Source organism: Pogoniulus pusillus, chromosome 2 (genome assembly GCF_015220805.1).
Source record: "Pogoniulus pusillus isolate bPogPus1 chromosome 2, bPogPus1.pri, whole genome shotgun sequence".
NCBI classification, from domain to species: domain Eukaryota; kingdom Metazoa; phylum Chordata; class Aves; order Piciformes; family Lybiidae; genus Pogoniulus; species Pogoniulus pusillus.
Genome location: NC_087265.1, coordinates 7,252,942 through 7,267,317, shown reverse-complemented (window position 1 = coordinate 7,267,317; position 14,376 = coordinate 7,252,942). Strand labels below are relative to the sequence as shown.

Here is a 14,376-nt window from a genome sequence, read left to right as displayed (position 1 = left end):
TGACTGCACCACCTCCCTGGGCAGCCTCTTCCAGGGCTTGACAACTCTTTTGGTGAAGAAATTGTTCCTCATGACCAACTTAAACCTCCCCCAGGGCAACTTAAGGCTGTTTCTTCTCATCCTATTGCTTGTTCCTTGGGAGAAGAGACCAACTCCCACCTCACTCCAATTTCCTTACAGAGAGTTGTAGAGACCTCAGAGGTCTCCTCCAGACTGAATAATCCCAGTCCCTCACCAGACCTCTTCTCCAGACCCTTTACCAGCTTTCTTTTCCCTCTTGTTGTGATGTAAAGACACATGAAAGAGACATGTCCACAGGAAGCTCCCACTCCAGAGCCCCCACTGTTGACCAGTGACCCTGTCCCAGTGAGCTCACTGAGTGAACCTCAGAGCTAACAGACCATGGACCTCCTGCACCATGCTCAAAAGCTCCACTCCATAAACTAATACACTTTTGAAACACAAGATCCTTCCACTTGGCTTTCAGCCTCATGTCTATAAACCCCAGAGCATACAAAGGCAACTTAGATCCTGCTTTCCAAAGTGACTTCCAACACCTGTCTTTAGCAGGTGCTCCTGAAGAGAAGTACCTGCCAGCCCACAGCTCTCCTTCAGCTGACAGAAAGCCTTCCAGAGACTTCCTGGTTTCCCAAAATGTCCAGCTCAGGTAGCTGCAAGGCTGTGGGCTGGATCTTCTCTGGAGTTGTGCAACCTGCTACCCCCCAAGTAGGCCAGGAGAGGGAGAAGGAAGTGCTGGAACCACCAGCATTTCTCCACTCAATTGCTTTCTAATTATCACAGAATGCCAGGTTGGAAGGGACCATCTGGCCCAGCCTTTCTAGGTGATAATCTAGTTGAAATGAAGTGGCCCAGAAGCCTGTCAAGCTGAGTCTTAACCCTGAGCCATGTGAGGGAATCTACTGCTTCCCTTGAGAGATGATTCCAGTGTCCAACTGTTCTCATGGGGAAACATTTTCTTCTGGAGTCTAAAATGAAGGTCCAGGGGCTGGGTCCCAGGTGCACATAGCCAGAGCTGGGAAAAAGAATGAGAGGAAGGAGTAAAGAGGAAAGGAAGAGGATTGGTTCATAGATTCATAGAATGGTTTGGGTTAGAAGAGACCTTTAAGATCATCTAGTTCCAAACCCACGGCCATGAGCACAGACACCTTCCACTAGTCCACGTTGCTGAAGGTCTCAACCAACCTGGCCTTGAACACCTCCGCAGAGGGGACATCTACAACCTCCCTGGGCAACCTGTTCCAGTGTCTCATCAAGCTCACTGTGAAGAGTTTCTTCCTGATCTCCAGTTTATCTCTGCCCTCCTCAAGCTTCACTCCCTGGTGGCACATTCGGACACAGAAGCAGGAGTTGGAGAGCAAAGGAAGACACCTGCTCTAGTGGAAGGGAAGAGACAGATGGAGCCAAGCCGAGGAGCTCCGCGCGAGGAGCGTGTGACGCCCTGCGTGCTGCCATCAGCCGCGGCGCCGGAGACGCAGAACCTGCGAGCTGAGGAGAAGAAACCCAATCTGGTGTGTTGTGTGTCTGTGTGCTCTGCGAGGCCATCACCATGGAATCTGGGCGCCTCCCATTCCAGCTTATACCAACACAGCTAATGAAGTGACTCACCCAACGGCAGGCGCAAAAATAGAAGGCTTCTCATCACCAGCTTGCCACGGGCACAGCAGCACCCTCTCATTCCATCTGTCTCACCCCTTCCCAGACCTTCCCAGGTGAGTTTGGCATGATGAGAGCCCCAGACTGATGTTCCTCCAGGCTAAGCTGAGAGTCCTGCACTGTCTCTGCATCTCCAAAGAGCTGAAGTCATCTATCCTCAGCTCTCTCTAACTCAGCTTTTGATCACACAATCCCAGAATGGTAGGAGTTGGAAAGGACCTCTGGAGATCATTGAGTCCACCCTCTGTACCAAAGCAGGATCACCTAAAGCAGGTCACACAGGAACACATCCAGGTGGGCCTTGAAAGTCTTCAGAGATGGAGACTCTGGGAACCCTGCCCCAGAGCATTCTCACACCAAACAAGTTTCTCCTCCTGCTCAGATGGAACCTGCTGGGTTCCAATTTCTGCCTGTTGTCCCTTGTCCTGGCACCTGGTGCCTGTCACCAGGCACCACTGCCTGGACCTCATCTTCTTGACCCTCAATCATCATATATTGCTGAGCATTGATCGGATCCCTGCTGGGCCTGCTCTTCTCCAGGCTCATCAGTCCCAGGTCTCTCAGCCTTTCCTCCTCACAGAGATACTCCAAGTCCCTCAGCATCTTTGGATTCTCCACTGGACTCTCTCCAGGAGTTCCCTGTCTCTCTTGACCTGAGGAGCTCAGAACTGCAGATGTGGCCTCACTAGGGCAGAAATTGAGAACCTCCCTCAATCTGCTGGTGTCAGACCACAGTATTTGATTAAGCATCTTAAACCTAAGTGATTAAAGCTTAAACCAACCTAAACTGAAGACTCTTCACCTGCAACACTCCTAGTAGTCACCAAGCACCTCTCTCCTCAGTTGGCACAGGTCTCATCTCTGCCCTACTTATTACCTAACCAGCAACAACAGCAATCAAGAGAACAAAGTAGCACACTTTTAAGGGCAGTCACAGCTTATCTACCTCACTGGCACAAGCCTGGGCCACTGACTCATGCACTTATGACTTCTCCATTATCAGCCACAGCTATAAGGAAGCCACAGAGCAAAGATGAATTCCAGTGGGTATAAAACCTAGAATGGAAGCACAGAATGGTTTGGGTTGGCAAGGACCTCTCTCACCAGACAAGCCTGCTCAAGGCCTCATCCAGCCTGACCTTAAACAGCTGCAGGGAGGAGGAATCCACAACCTCCCCGGGCAACCTGTGCCAGTGTCTCACCACTCCCACTGGAAAGAATTTCTTCCCAATCTCCAGTCTGAATCTGCCCTCCTCCAGTTTAAACATAGCCAACATCTTGGCAGAGCCCCATTCCCCAGGTCCTCTCCTAAAGCCTCTTGTGGCTACTTTAGGTTCTTAAGCACAAGTTAGGGCACTTTAATCATAGAAACACAGAATGGCTTAGGTTGGAAGGAACCTTAGACATCACATACTCCTATCTCCCCACCATGGGCAGAGACACCTCTCAACTGAACTTGGTTGCTCAAGGCCCTATCCAATCTGGCCTTGAACACCTCCAGGAAAGGGGCATCCAAAAACCTCCCTGGGCAACCCGTTCCAGAGTCTCACCACCCTTGTATCAAAGAACTTCTTCCTAAGACCCAGACTAAATCTGCTCAGCTTAAAACCAATCCAAATTGAGTAATTACCCAAGAACTTCCTCACCAACCAAGCACAGAGAGAGAACCCACAATATCCAAACAGCTCACAGGCTTCCAAGCCCTTTTCAGCCAAGGACTTCACCACAGATTTCTAAGTTCCTGTAGACAGAACTTCAGACCCAATGTCCCCACTGGCCACCTGCTCTAATCATGAAAGAGAACAGTAGTTTATCATCTGAAGCAAGTCCTTCCCACACTGCAGTGCAGACAAGGAGCATGGCTACCCTGCTCCAGAGTAGCTGGGGTGTTTGTCAGGCACACAGAGAGATCCCTGCTTCTCATGGTGCCCATTCAAACCTCTTCCTTTGCTCTCTATACTCAGGTATCAAGAACTTCCCAGCCTGCAGCAAATGATATCCCAACTGCTTTGAGCTGTATCCTACAAGGAACAAAATTGTTTGGCTTCTCTTTCCACTCTGTTTTCACAGATTCACAGATTGCATTGGATTGGAAGGGACCCTCAAAGGTCATCTTGTCCAACCCCCCATGCAGTCAGCAGGGATATCTTCAACTACAGCAGGCTGCCCAGGGCCACATTGAACCTGATCTTAAATGTCTTTAGCAATAGGACCTCAACCACATCTCTGTGCAATCTAACCACTTATTTTTCTGCTGCTTCATTACCCTCCCACCAAGAAAGCTGCCTTACAGGTGCTGAGGGAAAAGCCTGGTTTCGAGATCTTTCTTGGAACTTCAGCTAGGTCACCTCTTGCAAGGGAAGCAGAGGCCTTCTGAGCCCCAGGGGATGCTTAGTGATGGCTGCAATCCCAAGCACTGCACTTAAGAACTAAGTAGAGAAGAAACGCTGAGGTCATGAGTATGTTGAACTTTCCCAGCACCCAAGCATCATCAGATACTGATGAAGGTTTATGGGAAAAGTCTTTCAATTCCCTCTTGCCCTACTGAAAGACAACTTCAAAATCTGCAATGCAAGGGGTGGGAAATCGACTCTCCAGTCTCACTACATGTAGGCAAGGAAGATTTCCACCTTATTCTGTCCCTGTGCCAACATTATCTTTAGTTTAACCAGTTCAAAAAGTCATTCTTGCTTTCTAGGGCTTAACAGCAGCCATGGAGCCCACCACACACACAACAAACCTGCACAGGCTGAAAACCAAGCACCTTAACTGGAATTGTGGAATCACAAAACTGTTTGGGTTGGAAAAGACCTTTAAGATCACTGAGTCAGATCATTATCTAAACCTACCAAGGCTGGTGCTAAAACACATCCCTCAGCACCACATCTCTGCCTCTCTGAAACACCTCCAGGAATGGGGATTCAGCCAACTCCTTGGGCAGCCTGTTCCAGTCTTTCAGTGAAGACCTTTCTTCTAATGTCCAAGCTAAAGTTTCCCAGCACTTGGTCTTGTTAACCCTCATCCCATATGCCTTGGCCCATTGATCCAGCCTGGCCAGACACCTCTGTAGGTCTTTCCTCCTCTCCATCAGATGAACACTGTCATCCAATTCAATGTCATCTGAAGACTTCCTGAGGATGCCTCCATCCCCTCATCCGATCACTGATCATAGAACCAACCAGGTTGGAAAAGACCTCCAAGATCATCCAATCCAACCTACTACCCAGCCCTGGCCAATCAACTAGACCATGTCCAGCCTTCTCTTAAGCACTTCCAGGGATGGGGACTCCATCACCTCCCTGGGCAGCCTATTCCAGTGCCAATCACTCTCTCTGGCAACAACTTCCTCCTCACATCCAGCCTATACCTCCCCCAGCACAACTTGAGACTGTGTCTTCTTGTTCTGTTGCTGGTTGCATGAGAGATGAGACCAACCCACACCTGGCTACAGCCTCCCTTCAGGTAGTTGTAGACAGCAATAAGGTCACCCCTGAGCCTCCTCTTATCCAGGTTAAGCAACCCCAGCTCCCTCAGCCTCTTCTCATAGGGCTAAATAAAGATATCAAAGAGAACAGGTCAATCACTGAGCCCTGGGGAAGACCACTTGTGACTGGCCACCAACTGAATGAAACCTCCCAGCTAAAGTCAATCTAGATCTTTCCTGATGTCCTTCATTCCACTCATCTTTGATATTGGATCAGCCACCAGCCCAGCTTGCTCCTGTGGCTGAACCACATCCATGGCTTTCATTCCCCTCCAAGTCAAACACTCAAGAAGCAAGGATTAGAAGAAGTGGTTTGCTTACTGCAAGGCTGGGCCTAGACCTGCACACACAAACCTGCACCACTTAACTAGAGAGAAGGTGATTCCTGAGGCGTGCCCAGGAAGTGGCCTGGGTTTATAGACTGGAATAAAGATTGAGACCTGATAGAACCTGCAAACCCAACCCCAGGGCAGGGTGTGCACACAATGCAACTTCCACATCAGAAACAGCACTTGGGTGCAGAATCACTTTGCTAAGCACACACACACAAACCCAAAAAAGGCATAGCCCAAGCCTTTGTCCCCAGCCACAGGGAAATGCCAGATTGGGCTCCATCAGCATCACCAGGACATAACTCAGGGCCAGTTCATCCAGCATTTAGAAACCCCTTTGAGATGGAACTACAGGTTCACAGGGGAGCCTGGCTCACAGGCAGATATTTAGGGATATAAAATCTTGGAATCACAGAATTGCTTGGGGGTGAGTTCATCCAGCATTTAAAAACCCCTTTGAGATGGAACTACATGTTCACTGGGGAGCCTGGCTCACAGGCAGATATTTAGGCATATAAAATCATGGAATCACAGAATTGCTTGGGATGGAGAAGACTTTTGAGTCCAAACATTCTCTAATTCTGTGAAGGCTGTTGCTAAACCATGTCCCTCAGCACCACATCTCTGCATCTTTGAAACACCTCCAGGGATGGGGATTCAGTCACTTCCCTGGGCAGCCTGTTCCAACATTTGAGAATCCTTTCAGAGAAGTTTCTTCTCGTGCCCAACTTAAATGTTTCCTGATGCAACTTAAGGCCATTTCCTCTCATCCTATCACTTGTTACTGGGGAGAAGAGATCAACTCTAACCTGGCTCCAACCTCATTTCAAGTTGCTGCAGGTCTCCCCTCAGCCTCCCTTTCTCCAGGCTGAACAACCCCAGGTCCCTCAGTTGCTCCTCACCAACCCTATTCTCCAGATCCTTTATCAGTTTTGCTGCCCTTCTCTGGACCTGTTCCAGTCCTTCAATGTCCTTCTTGTAGTGAGTGCCCCTAAACTGAACCTGGTTCTCAAGGTGCGGCCTCACCAGTGCTGAGTACAGAGGGAGATGTTTCTAAAAGCAACACCACAATACCATAGACTACTTTTGAGTGCAAATGGTTTGCTCCAGAGCTCCAGCACCCTCACAGCAAAGAGGTTCATCATGTTGAGGTAGAACTTCCTGTGTTCCAGTTTGTGTCCATTGCCCCTCATCCCATCACAGGACATCACTGAAAAGAGATTAGCACCTGTCCTCACAACAGAGGTGCTCCAGCCCTCAGATCACCTCCTCTGACCCCACTCTAAAAGTTCTGTGTCCTTCTTGTAATAATTAATTGATCCTTAAGAATCAGAAGAACTCTGCAAGTCCTGTTGCCAGCCTGCAACCAAGCACTGTGACAAAAGTAAAGCTGTTGCCCAACAGAGCTGCTGGGGAACAAAAGCCTTGTTTTGAAACCATCAAGACATTTCCATGTGAAAGTTGAGGAGCAACTGCAAACTGCCTGTGGAAAAAGCACAATGTTTGCTGAAGCTTAGGAGAAGACAAGGCAGGTGGCAGAAAGGGACCTGAATGAGCTCTCACTGAGGAAACTGGTTTGCATTAACGGCCTTTGACCCCATCACATCCATCTAGTTTCCATTAGTGACAGATTACCAAGTCACCAGAGAAAAGACTGCCTCATGTGATAGCTACTCAGAACTGTCCTCCAAACTTAGACTAAATCAAATGGGTAAATGGCTAACATTAAATTAACAACGTTCTGCTTAGTGCTGCTAAGAAATGAGCAAAGGCTGGGTTTTAGCTCATGTGTCAACCCTTAAAGGTCCTCAGCTATCAGAGTCTCTGTGAACTCCTTTTCAGTTACTGCTGAAGCAGTTTATGCAGGTTCACAGATCACAGCTGGTTGGAAGGGACCCTCAAAGGTCATTTTGGCCAACCCACTGCAGTCAGCAGGGACATCTCCAACTAGATCAGGCTACCCAGGGTCACATCAAGTTAGCCCTTGAATGTCTCCAAGGATGAGGTCTCCACGACACCTACAGGACCACAGAGGATGCTAGGAGTTGGAAGGGACCCAAAATTGATCATTGAGTCTAACCTCCCTGCCAGAGCAGGACCATCCATCTCTGGGCAACCTGTTCCAGTGTCTCATCACCCTCATTGTGAAGAACTTTCTCCTAATGTCCAACCTAAATCTATCCTGCTCCACTTTCAAACCATTGCTCCTCGTCCTATCACCACAGGCCCTTCTAAACAGTTCCTCCCCATCTCTCCTGTAGGTCCCCTTCAGATGTTGAAATGTAGTCAAAAGCTCTCCCCAGAGCCTTCTCTTCTCCAAGCTGAACAGCCCAAATTCTTTCAGCCTGTCATCACAGAAGAGGTGCTGCAGCCCTCTGATCATCTTTGTGGCTCTCAGTTCTAAGGAATCATACCCACAGACAAGTGAGGAAAAACCAGGTCTGATTAACATCGCTTCATAATACACCTCACTCCTAATAGCTGAGTCTCCAAGCTTGCTTCTCATCCACAGTCAAAAGACTGCCTCACAAAGGGACCTCAGGCCAACATAGAGTAATTATACCAGAGTGAGACTTTCAAGCAGGGAAAGTTTCTAGGTGGAAAGCCCACAGCAGAAGGGCAGTTACGGTTCAAAGGGAGCTCAGCGCAGAAGCAGACTGCAGACAGAGAATGAAAGTGAGACACACAGAGCAGTCTCATGATTCAGGGAAGTCTCAGCTGTGTCCTCATACCAGTGAGCCACAGGAAGACAGCTGCAAGAGTCTGTACTGCTAACATATTCAAGCCTCCATGTTGCTCCACACCTTCAAGAGCGAGTAGTCCTTGCTTCTGCAGCTGTCTTGAGTGTAGCTGGAACCCGACTGCGCCCAGCAAGGCTGGAGAGATGCTCCTGCTACTGCTGCATTCAGAAAGCTCAGCACAGCTGCAGCAGGCACAGCTCACTGGTGTGAGACCTCAAACAGATCTAATGAGACACAAAAAAAGGGCAGCAAGCAGAAGAAAAGTGCAGCTACTCCAGAGTGGAGAAAGGAGAGCCCTTGCTTCCAACAACAGGTGGAAAGGAAACAGCTTTCATTGTGACTTCACTACAGGCTGCAAACAGTACCGAGTCCTACTGATGGTCCTGGGCAGCCTGCTCCAGTTGGAGGTGTCCCTGCTGACTGCAGCAGGGTTGGACAAGACAACCTTTGAGGGTGCCTTCCAACCCGATGCAACCTGTGAAGAGCCAGTTCAGCAGGTAGCAACTCTGCTTTCAACTCAAGGTCTCCATACACACAATTCACACCCTTTCCTGCAGCCACGGGCTGACAAACCTTTGCTGAAGTGGCTGCTTAGAAGGGAGAAGCACTCAATATAAGTTTAGGACGTACTGGTTACACCCAGATGCTCTCGCCCAGAAGTGGTCCCATGAAGATGTTCAATGCAGGTGAGAAGCAACAACTTTTGTTCTCCAGAGCTCAGCACAACTCCAGCTATGCCCAAAACTCATTTTGTTATTTAATAATAGGAAATGCTCAGTAATAGGAAATGTGTAAATAAGAGGACATGTTGGTGAAGGGTTTAGAAAACAAATGTTATGAGGAACGGCTGAAGAAATCAGAGTTGCTTGGCCTGGAGAAGGTTGAGAGCAAACTTCATTGCTCTCTGCAACTCCCTGAAAGAAGGCTGCAGTGAGGTGGGAGCTAGACCCTTCTCCCTAGCATCAGGTGATAGAACAAGAGGAAATAGGCTGGAATTGTGTCAGGGGAGGGCTAGGTTGGACATTTGGAACAATTTCTTTTCCACAGGAGTGGTCAGGCATTGGAACAGGCTGTCCAGAGAGGTGGTGGGGCCACCATCCCTGGAGGTGTTCACGAAATGCATGGCCACGGTGCTGTGGGACATGGTTTGATGGCCGTGATGGTGTTGGGTTGATGGTTGCATTTGATGATCTTAGAGGTCTTTTCCAACCCAAGCAATTCTATGGTTCTGTAATGGAAGATGCTTTAACGACAGATGCTTTCCCATCTCTGAGAAAGAAAAGCTAGTTAAGCAGTTCTGCATGCCCCACTTGTCATGCACAGCTGTGCGCCACGTTCAAACACCTCTCCATAAGCAGAGCCACCAGTTGATGGGGACACGCAGCCCCCAGCAGGGTGACAACACCCGGACCAACGAGACAGCTGCCAAGGGCTTCATGCTGCTGCCATAGCCCAGCCGTACACTCCATTTTCTGCTCGTCCTTCCTACCTAAAAGCCAAATTAAGGTAGCAGAGAGCGGCTGGGAGCCGCGGCAGGGTGAGCTTCCACCGTACCCTCCAGAAGGCAGACCCGGAACGGAGGCAGCGCCACTGCGATCGCTGTCGGTTCCTGCCGGTGCAGAAGCCGAGGCTGCCGCAAACCGCAGCGCTCCCTGCTCCCGCTGCCGGCTCTCCCGCAGCCACCCCCGCGGCGGGCACGGCCATGAACCCCCCCGCGCCCCCCGAAGCCCAAACCCCATCCCCACTCACAAAAGCAGCCCGGGCCAGCCCGCGTCACCGCTGCGCTCCGCTTGCCGGCCGGCGGCTGAAGCGTGGGGATGGGGGGGGTAGAAGCGGCCGGCTGCCTCCGCGCCTCCTCCTCCGCCCGCGGCACGCCTCCAGCAGCCAGCCCCCACCCTGCCCGCTCCGCCTTCGCCTCCCCGCCCTGCCCCCGGCGGCAGGCCGCGGCCGGGCCTCACGGCAGGCCGGTGCTGCTGGCGGAGGGCGGAGCGCGCTAGGCCGCGGCCTGCTCTGCTTCCCGCCCCGGCCTCCGGGCAGGGGCGGTGCGGCGCGGCCCGGCCCCTCCTCCGGGTCGGGCTGGCAGCGCGGGGGGGACGTCCCCAGCTGAGCAGCCCGAGGTGGGCAAGCCCTGTGGGGGCTAATGTGGTTTCTTTGGGTTGTTTGTCCTTGCTGCTGAACTAGGAAGGGTGACACTTGATTAAGTGATCATCTTCTTTCCTGAGCAGTTCTGGTGGTGGCTCGCTCCTGGGGCACCAAGGGGGTTTCATTAGAATCATAGAATCAACCAGGTTGGAAGAGACCTCCAAGCTCAGCCAGTCCAACCTAGCACCCAGCCCTAGCCAGTCAACCAGACCATGGCACTAAGTGCTTCATCCAGGCTTTGCTTCAACACCCCCAATGATAGTGACTCCACCACCTCCCTGGGCAGCCCATTCCAATGCCAATCACTCTCTCTCTGAAGAACTTCTTCCTAACATCCAGCCTATACTTCCCCTGGCACAACTTGAGACTGTGTCTCCTTCTTCTGTTGCTGGATGCCTGGCAGCAGAGCCCAACCCCACCTGGCTACAGCCTCCCTTCAGGGAGCTGCAGACAGCAATGAGGTCAGCCCTGAGCCTCCTCTTCTGCAGGCTGCACACCCCCAGCTCCCTCAGCCTCTCCTCACAGGGCTGTGCTCCAGGCCCCTCACCAGCTTTGTCGCCCTCCTGTGGACACCTTCCAGCACCTCAACATCTCTCTTGAATTGAGGAGCCCAGAACTGGACTCAGCACTCAAGGTGTGGCCTGACCAGTGCTGAGTACAGGGCCAGAAGAACCTCCCTTGTCCTGCTGGCCACACTGCTCCTGATAGAGGCCAGGATGCCATTGGCTCTCTTGGCCACCTGGGCACACTGCTGGCTCATCTTCAGCTTACTATCTATCAGTACCCCCAGGTCCCTTTCCTCCTGGCTGCTCTCAGCCACTCAGTCCCCAGCCTGTAGTGCTGCTTGGGGTTGTTGTGGCCAAAGTGCAGAACCCTGCACTTGGCCTTGTTAAATCTCATCCCATTGGCCTCTGCCCACCTACAAACAAACAGGGAACAGACCCGTTGTATTAATACATATTAAGGTACGTTCTCTCGACACCCATTCTGTAATAAAAGGTCCATTCTATTAACACCCATTCTGTAACACAGTATCCATTAAATCAATACCTGTCTGTCTGCTGCGGATCCTTCCCTGTTTGCCTAGTGGGTTAAAACACAGTAGAGAGAACGAAGATCTTTCTAACGCATCTCATTTTGTACTACAGTTGCAGTAGTCATAACCAGGATTATTCCTCCCTCGTATCAGGCCTGATGCTGTGCCAGGGGAGGTTTAGGTTTGGTATGAGGAACAGTTTCCTTGCTGCAAGCGCAGTGAGGCATTGGAACAGACTTCCCAGGGAGGTGGAGGAGTTACTGTCCTCGGAGGCATTTGAGAAGCGTTTGGACTTGGCACTTTGGGACCTGGTTTAACTGCCATGGTGGTATTGGGTTGATGGTTGGATCTGGTAATCTTAAAGGTGTTTTTTTCCAACTCAAACAATTCCGTGCTGGTCCAAACCGTAGGATGATCTTGTGACTCAGGAGGCAAGCCTGGCACAAGCCTGCCTCTGCTTGGTGCGGTTGCTGTCACACACAGTGGACCTTGCACAGCCCATGCACTGCCCTATCTGCGGCTCATGCTTTCCAGGCGTGGAGGATCAGCTGTGTCTCTCTAACCCTGCTTCTTGGCTGCCTCCCAAAAACTGCTTTTATTGCTGTTCCTCCACGCTCACTGCTTACTCAACATGCTTGCTTTACAGGCAGCATGAGACACGATTTCTATCAGGCACTGAAAAACAACCTGCTGCAGCTGTGAGGGATGGGGCACTTCTGTTTCCCACGGCATCCTTCAGCCACGCTCCAGTCCCTCCTCAGCTAAATGTCAGCAACAGGTCCCATCTGAGGAGGCTGTAGGAACCTAATCCCTCCCTCCTGGGTCAGCTATAACTAGATGAGCTAAATTGGAAGCTGCAATAATAATGTATGGCTCTCAGCTCGCTGGGTGGCATTTCAAGTCGGTAAACAACTGCAAGGTTGGGTTTCAGAAGTTTTGCAAAGTAAGTGATATTCAGGTCACCAATACTGGAAGCAGTTTTTATCCCAGACGCATTAGGAGCTCTTAAAAGGGAAGAAGAGCTCAAGTGGCAGCGGGAATAAGTACCCTGCATAGATATTCAGGCTCAGAATCCAGGGGACTATCTCAGCTGAGCAGAAAGAAGATAAAAACACACCTCAAAAGTGGATAAATAGGAAGGGATTTGGTTATAGTTTAGTTTTTGTTGTTGTTTGGTTGGTTTTGTTTGGTTTGGTGGTTTTTTTGTTGTTGTTTGGGGGTTTTTTTGAGTGTGTGAGAAATTAAGAAGAATAGCTGGGTTAGGATTGAAAAAGAAAAAAGGATTTACATGCAGCTTGTGGTGAATAATTTCATCGTGAGCCAACACACAGAAGTTCAGTATGCTAATACTTCCCCCATATACATGCACTAACAAGGCACTGAATGCTACTGGTTCATCTCTAACAAATATCCAAAACATCATCAGGCATGTGAGAGCTGGGAAAATAACCTGTCCTCCCAGCCTGCAGGCCTGCTGTCTACCCAGATGTGGCTGCCTTGTCGGTATCGATGCACTCGTGATTGATGCGAAGCAGTGCACGAGTGCAAAAGGCACCAGCATCCAGTTTCCAGGTGAAGGTAAACTGCACCCCCAGCGCTTTCTGTGCTTCACAAACTCTTCCAAAGCAGCAGAATCTCAGAGGGGGCAGAAAATTCCTGTATCAGGAATGGTGTGGTCAGCAGGAGCAGGGAGGTCATTCTGCCCCTGTACTCTGCACTGGTTAGACCACACCTTGAGTACTGTGTTCAGTTCTGGGCCCCCCAGTTTAGGAGGGACATTGAGATGCTTGAGCGTGTCCAGAGAAGGGCGACGAGGCTGGGGAGAGGCCTTGAGCACAGCCCTACGAGGAGAGGCTGAGGGAGCTGGGATTGGTTAGCCTGGAGAAGAGGAGGCTCAGGGGAGACCTTATTGCTGTCTACAACTACCTGAGGGGTGGTTGTGGCCAGGAGGAGGTTGCTCTCTTCTCTCAGGTGGCCAGCACCAGAATGAGAGGACACAGCCTCAGGCTGCGCCAGGGGAGATTTAGGCTGGAGGTGAGGAGAAAGTTCTTCACTGAGAGAGTCATTGGGCACTGGAATGGGCTGCCCGGGGAGGTGGTGGAGTTGCCATCCCTGGAGCTGTTCAAGGCAGGATTGGACGTGGCACTTGGTGCCATGGTCTAGCCTTGAGCTCTGTGGTAAAGGGTTGGACTTGATGATCTGTGAGTTCTCTTCCAACCCTGATGATACTGTGATACTGTGAAAATGAGAGCGCTGAGTTGCTCTTCTCATCAAAGGGAAATCCAAGAAAGAGTGAAAACTTTCCTAAGGATGGCATTTTCCTCAGAACTTCCCTTGCCAGGAGAGGTTCCCCACACATTCACAAAGGAGGGGTGGGTTCCTTCCTCCCTTCATTAGGCTTCTTTTCAAACCACAGCTGTCTTTTCATCTGAGTTCCTTTTCAGCTGTGGTTTTGGCTCAGTTAAAGATTGGTTCTCTAAATTTTGAAGAGTGAAAGATTTTTTTTTCTGACAAGGTGAAGCAAAAATAAATAAATAATTAGGGTGCCCATCCCTCTGGAGGCTTTCTTTGTTTTTAATTCAATGCCTGTATGAAAATATTACCTCCCAGGACTCTGTGCACGTGGCTTGGTCCCTGGGACAGCTGCCAAGATCACAACTTCCAATGCCCAAAATCATGTGCTCAGCAGGTGTAAATTGTGTTCCGGGAGAGTTCACCTTTTGTCCTTAACCCTAGAGGCAGTTTCTCTTCATTAGCAAGGGAAGATAGAGAAAAAGATTATCATATCCTGACTGCGTGCCAGAGTTCTGTATCACCAGAAGAAAATCTGCTCCTCCACTCACAAATGTGCTTTCTCCTAATCTGTCTTCAGTAAACGGCTTTGTGAGGAGCAAGAGGTGATGATGGTCAGGGAAGGGTTGATATAATGCGACAGAAACAGAAGCAGGATTTCTCTGTGGAGGTTTT

General features: G+C 50.4%; 1 protein-coding gene across 2 annotated transcripts in view; it reads right to left on the bottom strand.

Moving 5' to 3' along the window:
- Positions 1 to 10,118, bottom strand: part of GPD2 (glycerol-3-phosphate dehydrogenase 2) — an 80,542-nt gene extending 70,424 nt beyond the window's left edge. For both annotated transcript variants that reach the window (XR_010304998.1, XM_064155212.1), the window contains exon 1: positions 9,981 to 10,118. The gene's annotated coding sequence lies outside the window, so the exon portion shown is untranslated. The remainder of the gene's footprint in view (positions 1 to 9,980) is intronic.
- Between the last annotated feature and the right edge of the window lie 4,258 nt (positions 10,119 to 14,376).